The sequence below is a fragment of the Lotus japonicus genome, chromosome 6, assembly GCF_012489685.1.
Source record: "Lotus japonicus ecotype B-129 chromosome 6, LjGifu_v1.2".
Taxonomy (NCBI): domain Eukaryota; kingdom Viridiplantae; phylum Streptophyta; class Magnoliopsida; order Fabales; family Fabaceae; genus Lotus; species Lotus japonicus.
In genome coordinates, this window is record NC_080046.1 from 5,746,667 (window position 1) to 5,758,169 (window position 11,503).

Below are 11,503 nucleotides of genomic sequence, written 5' to 3' on the forward strand. Positions count from 1 at the left end.
ATTACATGACGCGTGAAAAATAGCGCAAGATATAAGGTCGGCGAATGAATAAGGTGGAAGGCGAGTGCTTGGTCACTCAGGATGTAGAGTATTTTATTACTCCGGTGCGTCGGGGCGTTTGACTATGAAATTCATTCTTAAATTTTTAACAATAAGAATGCGGCGATTTGCGAAGGGGCAACAAAAGGACTTACGGCGAGAGCAATCATTCAACAACCGCCTAAACCTAACAATCATTCAATGAGATTTACAAAGTATACAAAGGCGATGTGAAAGCAATGGCAAAAAGGTTACTTATATATATGAAAATAACAGGGAAGTGCATTACAAAGGGCGGTAAAGGCTAGGTAAAAATTAAAATTACACTATTCATTATTTCTTTCTTCTTCTTCAGTTGCGGTCCAGAGGTGTTGGTCAATCAAAGGAGGATCATCAGGACCAACCAGTCCTTCAGCAGTGATTTCTTTCATTATTCCCATGGCGCTAAAGTCAAAGTCAGGGAACAAGTGTTGAGCCTGGTCCTTGGCGAGGTAAAAGCCGCGCTCACGATTGTCATAGGCGATGTCAGCGGCTTGCTCCCTCGCCTCAACGGCTTTGGCTCTCTCCACCGCCAGCTCGCCCTCTAGCTCTTTGATCTTCGCAAGATGGGAAGTAATTTCGGCATCTTTCGTGGCGAGGGCTGTCCCATGAGCCTCGTCCTCCTTCTTGATCTCTTCAGAAGTAGCTCGCATCATGTAAGGCCCGAGTTTTAGGCTTATGTTAAGTGAATAAACTTTTTATTCACGATTAGGGTTGATGTAATGTGAAGGGAAACCTGAACGAAAGTTTATTAAATGAAATATATTTATGAAGGAGAAAGTTCAGGAAAAGTTCAAGGATTTCATTATGATCGATAAAAGTTATAGCACGAACGTTTTACGCTTAAACCTAGGTCAGAAACCCTAGTGTATAGCTAATTTTCACTTTTAGGCACGCTGGCAGTTAATTCCAAAAATCTTCAGAGAAATGTTAGAATTTCTCTTCTTCCATATATAACAATCGTTTCGAGGCGAAACTCTAGGATCTACGAACGTCCGATTCCAATCATCGGAAGTTTGCCGAAACCGAATCCCTGGTATTTCAAAACCCTAGAATTTCCCGACTTTGAGGACTTTATCTATTCAGAGCTTCAAATGAATATTCCACACGCGTACACCCATTTCTCTTGATGATTTCAATCTTTCTTCAGAAGGAAGTTTTCCATTCCGACATTCGAGGCAAAAAGCAACTTATCGGGTAAAATAGTTTTACACCGACTTTGCATTAGTTGCCAAAAATACAAGGAGACATCTTCTTAGCTTGGGAATTCCTTTGCCAAAACCTATCTTAGAATTCATGGTGAATGACGCCGGAAAAATCGGATTCGCGGAACTTTCATTTTCCCGCGAATTTCCACCTTCTATATATAGCAAACAAAGGAAGAAAAAACACAATTTTCCTCCATTTTCTCTCCTCTAAACCGCGGCCAAGAACAAGGAAGAAGGAAGAAGAGTTTTTCTTCATCGTTTGCTTGATCGTCGATCAATCAGTTGCTACTTCAAGGTTTCGAGGTATAGTCGCTAATCCTTACCTCCGATCGCTTTTTCCATAGCTTTTCTGTAGAGTTTTCTGAGCGGATAGTTTATGGGTTTTTGCAAAACTATCCTGAATCTTTCATTTCTGATTCTAAACCTCTTCTATGTATGCCCAAGATCACTTCTGCCGGATTAGATTTTCCGTTATGTCGCCGGAATCAATTTGAACCTAAAATACCCATTTTATGTAGTTTTTGAGTAAAGTTCCAACCTCTAGGCTGAAAACTATCGCCTTAGCTTAGTGCTAGTAGGATTAGTTGTCATAAACGTTGTTGGTGACGTCCCTGCAAAATTTTATTTTTGGGATTTCAGTTTTGAAAATCCTAAGTTAAAAATCATGACCAAAATACCCCTGCGACAGTTTTTGATCCGATAATTTTTCCGAGTTCAGAATACCCTTAGTTACGGCTTATGAAAGCATAGGAACCAAGTTTGATCGAAGAAAAATCGAACCCTACAATTACCTATAGTGGCCGAGAGCTATAAGGGGGGAGGAGGAAATTTCCTTTTCCGAAAACTTGTCTTTTCGCGCTAGATTATCGTACCTTAGAGTATAGATTACTTCGAGTAACCTTAGTAAGTATCGATAGCTTAGTTTCCGATAGATTCTGATTGATTTTTGTGGTTTTGTTCTAAAGGTGATTTTGAGGAATTTCCTGAGGATCAACACCTTGCTTGTGAAGAAGAGTTTGAAGGTTTTGCTGGAGAACCTTCAGGTGAGGGCTTCTCACTGAATCTCTAGTTAATGCTTAGGGTCGATATTTCGACATTGTTTACTGTTTATGCACTGAGATTGTGTGTGATTGAAAATGTTTTCTGAGGCTTCGGCTGACAATGTAGATGATTCATCTACTGAATGTTTTTGAAGATTGACTTACATGCTATGTGCTATGTGGGTAATCTAGGATGTGTGGTGCATGCTTTATATGCTAAGTGCTAAGTGTTTATGATGCGATTTATTGATATATGACATGTTGTTGATTGTGATGATTTAAATATGCTTTACACTGAAAATCTGAGATTCTGAATGGTGAGAATAGCGGGCAGGTCATGCCGATTTTATTTTGAGAGTTTTGAGAATGTTTGATAGGACGAACGAGGTTCGGGCCTTGTATAGGGTTTATGGATCGAGACATTCTCTGGAGTCATTTGGGGATTCGAAGATCCCGAGAACTTATAGGAATTGCGATAAGACTAAAAAGGATATTATTTTGAAAAGAAAATTCATAAGACATTAAACAACCTCTAAATCTTTAAGTAAGGGTAATAATCTCGAAAGGAGGCTTTGGATGAAAATCATAGTATGGAAAACGAGAAGTGTCGTCGGATCCAAGTGTTGAGTCTGTTGTTGTTGTGCTGTTGGAGCAGCGTTGGTTGTTGTGCTGTTGGAGCAGCGATGTTGTTGGGCTATCCTGGGGATAAGTCCGGGGAACCGTTAGTTCCCGAGTATGTGATACTCTTGTGCTGTTGGAGCAGCGATGTTGTTGGGCTATCCTGGGGATAAGTCCGGGGAACCGTTAGTTCCCGAGTATGTGATACTCTTGTGCTGTTGGAGCAGCGATGTTGTTGGGCTATCCTGGGGATAAGTCCGGGGAACCGTTAGTTCCCGAGTATGTAATACTCTTGTGCTGTTGGAGCAGCGATGTGTGTTGTGAAGTGTGTCTTTTGTCGCAGAATCGACTTTGCCTTAGGGTAAGATTTTAGAGACTTTAATTTACCTAGAACACGTGGCGACGTGTCGAGTGAGATCGGAGACGTTGGTTGACTAATCATCCTGCATTCATGCAACATTAATGGGGTATTAACACAGGACGTACTCTGGACCTCGTCGGATTCCAAAATGGTCATAAGACCCGGATTTCCGTGATAGAGCGTCTGTAGACGTCTCTTGTAGCAGACCGAAATGGCAGACCTACGGGTTACGGCTGATCTGACTACCGTTGTTGTTGGAGTAAGAGGCACGCGGGCCGAAATGGCACCACCGTGGCTGGTGAAGGGCTGATCCGTTGATGTCCATCCGTTCCGGATTGCATATTGGTTGACTAGGTTAACCTGCATACATATCATGCAACATGCATACTAATTTAGTGGTTGAGTGTGATTGCTATTTGATTATCTTACTTGTAACATGCTAAGTGTTATTATTGCGTTCATGTTATTGTGGAACATGCAACCCTAGGAATGATATCTTTAGCTATAAGCCTAAGTGGCTATCTATTATTTGTACCTATTGGGTTTATTATCTACATAGTTCTTTAGAGTTGACCCTCGCGTCTTCTGTGTGTGTTTTGGCGGACAACGCCTTTTGTCAGATGAACATTGCGGATTGGTTCGCAATGGTCCACCCTTCGGGGGGGATTAGGTACGAGATGATCGACCAGGACGACCCCGGGTCGTGGGTGGTTGACCCCGCGAGCCACCGAGCGACGTATTCGGGGCGTATCATGGAGGACCACGTGGATAGTGGAGGACTCTTGAGGTCAGGAGTGTTGAGGCGATGCTCTATCAGCTTCAACTTGCCACCGGGCGTTCACTGTGGACCAGGTCTTGGAGGAGCACCGCCGCCACCGTCATCTTCAGAGGAGGAGGATCCCTCAGAGGAGATTCCAGTGGGAGTGGCTTCGGCAGGGTCTAGTGCACCCTCCGTTGCGATCATTGATGATCAGGGTTCGGGCCCTAAGCCCGTGAGTCCAGCATCGGAGAGCGTTGCAGGAGCGAGGGGAGGACGGATAGGGTTGATAGACTTGGTCGTTCTGGATTCTGATTCAGACGACGATCATGCTAGCACATAGTTTTGAGTGTTGGTATGAGCTCCTCGAGTTAGGATTAGTGTAGGAGTAGAGTTTTAGCTATGACAGTCTTGCTTCATTTGTTACTTAGGGGACACGGTAGATCCGCCTATAGCTTTTTGTGTTGTTTCCTTACGGGAATCACAGAGAGTTGGTTGGACTTAGGAGGTCTTATTTTCAGGCCATTGGGTCAGCTGATTCTCAGTTTTGAGGGATGGTGTTGCGGGCACTTCACCCTTTTCATTTGGTTTGTATATATTGCCTACGGGCGTTGCACTTTTCTTTCCGTCACTGGAGGTTACTCGTGACGAGGTTGTTACTTACAGCGGGGGCTGTTTATATATTGTATATTAGTTTTATTACTTTTCGCATTTGGGTTTTATTTAATTCAGTCTTGTCTTAGTTATTATCAAAAAAAAAATATTCACGTTTTTCCGCATTAAGTTTACTTTTGGTTACTAAAGTGACGCCACCGAAATCGGGGTGTTACACATCACCACCTCCAGATCCGCCTTCGCCGAAGCCAAAGATTCAGCAGACTTTTCCTCCTGCTCTGCCAACGCCTTTTTCGCTGACTCCAGTTCAGCGCGCAACACTTCGAGCTCTGACTCCTTAGCGGCCAGCGCCTCGCCTCTGGCGGCCAAGTCCTTCTCAACTTGGTCTTTTTCCTTTTTGCAAGCTTGGAGACTTGCATCGAGGCCATCCACTTCTTCTCTCATCAGCTTCAGATGATCCTCCAGTTCGCCGATTTTAATTCCCGTCGTACCAATCAACTTGTCGGTTTGGACTTTTTCTTTGCCCGCTTAGTCCAACAGTTTATCGAAGCGTTTCTTCCAAGCGGCGGCGTCCTCTTGGTGCTTGGCATTCTCAGCCCTCAACCGTTCAGTTTCAGCAGCGGCGGCGTTGAAATTGTCAAACGCGTGGGCGAAGATGCACCCAGCACGTAGAAGACAAGCAAGGGTCTCCTCCTTGGTCTCATTAATACCCCGGCTCAAAACTTCTTTCTCTATGGCGTCACGGTTGAGGCCGGTAAGCAAGAACTCTGAAGGTTCAATGGCGTTGGGAAGCATGTTGTAGTAGCTAGAGGAGCCGCCCTCGTTACCAGGAGCTTGCTCGATCTGGGCTGCTTCGAAGGTAGCGGCGGCATCAGGAGAGGGTCTCTCTCCGCGGCGAGGCGGGGGAGACACGGAGCGCCCATCATTCGTTGGGGGCGGGCTAGGAGGTGCGTCTTGGGGAGGGGGAGACTTAGGGGTTTCATTTTCTTTTTCTTTCTCCCCAGCAGGAGCATCGGAAGACGCGGCAGCGGTTGTGGCATTGATGGCGGCAAGCTTCTCAACAGCTGAGGGTTGAGAAATGTTGGTGGTTGTGCCAGCGGTTGGTGACTGGCTAGCAGAGGTGGTTGTGGCGCCGGTAGAGGCGGCTGTGGCGCCTACAGTAGTGGACTTGGCGGCGGCAGCGGTGGCCGCACCCGCGGTAGCGGAATTGGGAGCTATGACGGTGGCAGACTCGGTGGCCGTGGCGACGGAGGCTTCAGCAACATTTTTGCCTTTAGACACAGCGGCAGTAGTGGGTTGAGCGCCGGGGTTGGAGGAGCCGGCGACAGAGGAGACTTTGACTAATTTCCTCCTCTTGGGGGCTTGGGCGCCCTCGGCTTGGTTCTCAGCACCGCCCCGCTTTTTCCCATCGCCCTCAGTGTTGAACTTTGGAGAGAAACGGGCCATTTTCCTCTCACGAGCTTTCAGGAGCTCGGCCTTGGTGAAATTCATATCTTCTGCAACAATAAATAAAAAAAAAAGTGGGTCAGTGGCAACGTAAGGAGTAAGAAGGAAGATGATGACGAAAGCGAAAGAGAAATGGCAGTAATAAAAGTAAATTGTATGTGACCTAAGTATTTGGGTATCCTTGAGAGGCGAGCGCCCTCAAGAACTGTTACGCAGTCAAGAATAGGAAGCGGGGCGAGGAGATTCAAAAAGGCTTTGTCATTGACAGACAGGGATTCTTCCGAAGGGTCGGTGATCCCATTAGGCTTCTCCGTCCAGTAACCGCCACGCGGAAGTATCTTCGGGCAAAGGAGGACTTTGCGTTGCTCTTATGAGGGTTCAAGCATTTACGGCCGGCTCGGGCCTTTAAAGAGATCCATCCTCTATTTTTGATGGACTTGGAGTCAACATCGTAAAGGTAGAAGAAGTTGGTGGGAGATGGGACGGTGCCAACGGCGGCGCACAAGATTTCAAAGCACCGGATGAAGGCCCAGGCGTTGGGGTGGAGTTGGCAAGGAGCCGCGTTGATATCACAGAGAACGGCTTGAACGAAGGGCGAAAAGGGAAGTCTGACTCCGAGCTCGCCAAACATATACTCATATGCAAAGAAAAAATGAGATCGCTTTACATCGTCGCCGACCCTATGAAGCCAAGGGCGATCCTCAACGCTGCAGGGCCAAATCCTGAGTTTGGCGTTTATTTCATCATCGCCAAATAAGCCGCCAAGGTTACTCACGAATTCCACGATAGTCTCCCTATCCTGGAAAACGGAGGGTTGGTCTATGGCTTCGTGTGAGGGTGCTCTCTGGACTGGAAGGGGTAGGGTCGTGAAAGTTTTTAATCGGTATTGAGGGATCTCCGGGACCTCTAAACGGAGGCCGCCGGCTGCGGTAGAGTCAGGATCACTCCCAGAAGAAGAAGAGGTGTGATTAGGGGAGTTAGGGTTTGAAGCCATCTTTTATAATCAAATGAGGAAAAGGGAAAGATAAGTAGAGATAAGATGCAGAGATAAGGGAAGGAGGACTCACCGGGAAAGGATGTGAAGAGTGGGTAGCGGAAAGGGTGAAAGGCGACGGCACCGAAGCGGAAGTTGGAAGAAGGAGCTTGGTAAGCGATAAGGGAAGTAAAAATGGGTCTCGGAAAAGGATGATTGTAGGGGAAAAGGGTTTTTATAGGCAAAGGGGGGAAGTTGGAAGGGTGACGCGTGTGGGACGCGTGTGGAAGGTTGGAAGTCATGATGGTTTTTGGGAAGTAGGACGCGTGTGATGGGGAGTTACTGCGCACGATTGGACAGTTATGAGGAGTGAGGTGACGGTTCCGGAGAAAGGGGGAAACTGATGTAACTGACGCAATACATGGAGCAGTTAGGGATTTGAAAGGTTTTTGAAATAAGAGAAAGCGCGAAAGGCCTCGCCACCATAAAGACCAAACGCCATCGCCTAACAAGTAATGTCACCAATGAAGTTTAGTCGCTCGCCAGGGACATTGCCAGTCAACACTTGGATGATCAGTACATGATTAACGCCTGCCACCTTGCTCGCCGGCGAACGATCGCTCACCTACTCCAACAAATCGCCAGTACGGAGCGATCGTTCTCGCCGCCTGTGGACTTGTGGACTTGCCGGTTTGGGTTGCTCGGCAAGACCAGTGGGGTGGACGACTTAGGAAGCTTGTTTCCTTTCGCTTACGCCACGTCGGCGACGTAGTTTTCTTCTTTTTTTCTCAGGCCATGTTGGCAGTTTATATTCCAGCACACCATAGGGTGCATGTAAAAGCATTTAAAAGACACACTTAGCTCTCATACTTCGAGCTCGGTGTCTTGTGGACTAGTGGACTGGGCGAGCCCCTAGAGGGGCGACGCCCAGGGTTCAGCCCGCCTAAGAGTGAAAGTTTGGCCTTAAGTTGGGCCTCAACTTCAGAGGCCCAATTGGCCCAATAGGTAGTGCCCAAGCTCTATAAATAGGAGGTAGTTACCAATTGTAAGGGACTCTTAGCTCATTTAATAAAAGAACACATGAAATTCAGCACTCTCTTTCTCATTCTCTTTCTCTCTCTAGCACATTCTTCCACTCTCTAGGTATTATACCTTCCAACAATGTTCATTCCAAGAACAGATCCTAACTCAGACGATGAAAATGAGGTACTCGCTTCTTTCTCAACCTCTGAATTAAAACATGCTTTGTCTTATATTATGGATAAATATAATTCTTTATTAGCTAAGCATAAAAAGTTGAAAAAGTATTTCTCTGCTGCTTCTAAGACTCCTTCTGAACATGAGAAAATTATTTCTGAATTGAAAAATGATAATCATGCTTTAGTAAATTCTAACTCTGTGCTTAAGAACCAGATTGCTAAGTTAGAAGAAGTAGTTGCTTGTGATGCTTCTGATAGTAAGAATGAAACTAAGTATGAAAAATCTTTTCAAAGATTCCTGGCTAAAAGCGTAGACAGAAGCTTAATGGCTTCAATGATCTATGGCGTAAGCAGAAATGGAATGCATGGCATTGGCTATTCTAGACCTAATAGAAATGAGCCTCCTATGCCTAAGGCTAAATCATTATATGAATGCTTTGTACCCTCTGGCACTATATTGCCTGAACCATTACCTGTTAAAGTTGCTAACCCCCCTCTCAAAAAGGGAACCTTCTCCATGTCTAAATATCATGCTAAAATTCCTTTACACTATCATGTTGAGAAACCCAAGGTGATCAGAACCTCTGAGGTAACTAACAAAAGAAGACCCAGAAAGTGGGTACCTAAGGATAAGATTATCTATGTTGCAGATATCCTTGATAGCTCCACTGAAACACCAATCATGGTATCTGGACAGTGGATGCTCGCGTCACATGACGGGAGAAAGGCGTATGTTCCAAGAGCTAAAACTTAAGCCTGGAGGCGAAGTTGGCTTTGGTGGCAACGAGAAGGGTAAAATTGTTGGTACTAGTACTATTTGTGTAGATAGTAGTCCATGCATCGATAATGTTTTATTGGTAGACGGCTTAACTCATAACTTATTGTCTATAAGTCAATTAGCTGACAAGGGTTATGATGTTATTTTCAATCAAAAGTCCTGATGGGCTGTAAGTCAGATCGATGGCTTTGTTCTGTTTAACAGCAAGAGGAAGAACAACATTTATAAGATCAGATTATCTGAGTTGGAATCTCAGAATGTGAAGTGCCTTCTTTCTGTTAATGAGGAGCAATGGGTATGGCATAGACGGTTAGGGCATGCCAGCATGAGAAAGATTTCTCAGCTGAGTAAGCTCAACCTTGTCAAGGGCTTACCCACTCTGAAGTTCTCTTCAGATGCTCTTTGTGAAGCATGTCAGAAAGGCAAATTCACAAAAGTTCCTTTCAAAGCAAAGAATGTGTAAGATCAAGTTTTGATCTAGTAGTACAACTCTATGTTTTGATGATTACAAGTTAACCTTTTGATATGAACAATTGTGGTACTCTAACGTGTTTTTCTGAGTGTGCTATTTACAGGCTCTGACCTCAACTCAATCTCACACAAATCAGAAGCACTGTGTATAAAGAGCGACCCAAGAAACGCTTTCGCATTCACCATGTTCAGTATGAACAGTGGAAAAGCTTCAGAAGTTCTGAAGTTATACAAACTCTGATGTGGACTCAGTCACTAGAAGTTCTGAAGATCCAGAAAGTCTGATAACCAAGAAACACTGAAGGCTCAGATATTCTGATGGTGTAGAAGACTCTGAAGATCCAGAAGCTGATTAGTGAAATTCTGATGTCCAGAAGCAAGATACTCTGAAGACCATGTACTTCCCTCTGAGTTCAGAATCAGAAGAAACAATGGTCAGAGGATCTGGGCTTTCCCTCTAACTCTGATCAACCGGCTTCACAAGTTCCAACATGAAGCTTTCTCCTGATCAGAAGTCTCCTAGGTTTAAAGGTCAAGTCGCTATCCAAGTACAAAAGCAACTGTACCTTCCTGACGACCTACCTAACAGTCTCAGACACAGCAGAAGCTGGATTTTCCAGAACTGCCCTCCAACGGTAGCATTTCCCATGCAACGCTCAACCCTAATCCTTGGAGTATATAAAGAGGCTGAAGACTGAAAGAAGCGGCTAGAAGCATTCACATACGCGCAAGACAAATTCAAATTCTTCTAAGCTTTCTTTCATCTGAAATTCATTGAGTTTACTATTAGCTTTTTAGAAGCAAATCTCTTGTAAACAATTCTTTGATAAACAGTTTGTTTAGTTCCTTTAGGAGATCAAGGTTGATCGGATCCTAGAGAAGACTAAGAGAGTGAATCTTAGTGTGAGCTAAGTCAGTGTAATTGTTAGTCACTTGTAGGTTTCAAGTGCAGTTGTAACTCTTACCTGATTAGTGGATTGCCTTCATTCTAAGAAGGAAGAAATCACCTTAACGGGTGGACTGAAGTAGCTTGAGTGATTTATCAAGTGAACCAGGATAAAATCCTTGTGTGCTTTTCTATCTCTTATCTTTAGCACTTAAGTTCTCGAAAGATTTGTCAAAATCTTTAAGGTGGAAGCTTTATCTTGAAAATGTTATTCAAACCCCCCCCCCCCCTTTCTACCGTTTTTCATACCTTCAATTGGTATCAGAGCGCAAGTTCTGATTACCACACCTAACAGTGTTCAGTGATCCAGGCCGGTGTGAAAAACAATGGCTGCCACCACCAGTGAAACTCAAAGAGATGGTTACAATGCAAAGCCTCCTATGTTCGACGGTCAAAGGTTCGAATATTGGAAAGATATACTGGAAAGTTTCTTTCTGGGTTTCGATGCAGATCTCTGGGATATTATTGTGGATGGCTACGAGCGTCCAGTTGATGCAGATGGCAAGAATATCCCAAGGTCAGAGATGACTGCAGATCAAAAGAAGCTGTACTCACAACATCACAAAGCAAGAGCAATTCTTCTAAGTGCTATTTCCTATGAAGAGTACCAGAAGATTACAGATCGTGAGTTTGCGAAAGGCATTTTCGAATCTCTGAAGATGTCTCATGAAGGAAACAAGAAAGTCAAAGAATCAAAGGCATTGTCTTTGATCCAAAAGTATGAATCCTTCATCATGGAGCCGAATGAGTCCATTGAAGAAATGTTCTCCAGATTTCAGTTGCTTGTAGCTGGCATACGACCTCTCAACAAGAGCTACACGACAAAAGATCATGTCATAAGGGTCATCAGGTGTCTTCCTGAAAGTTGGATGCCTTTAGTGACTTCAATAGAGCTCACGAGAGATGTTGAGAATATGAGTTTAGAAGAACTCATCAGCATTTTGAAATGCCATGAGCTGAAGCGCTCAGAGATGCAAGATCTGAGGAAAAAGTCCATAGCCTTGAAATCTAAA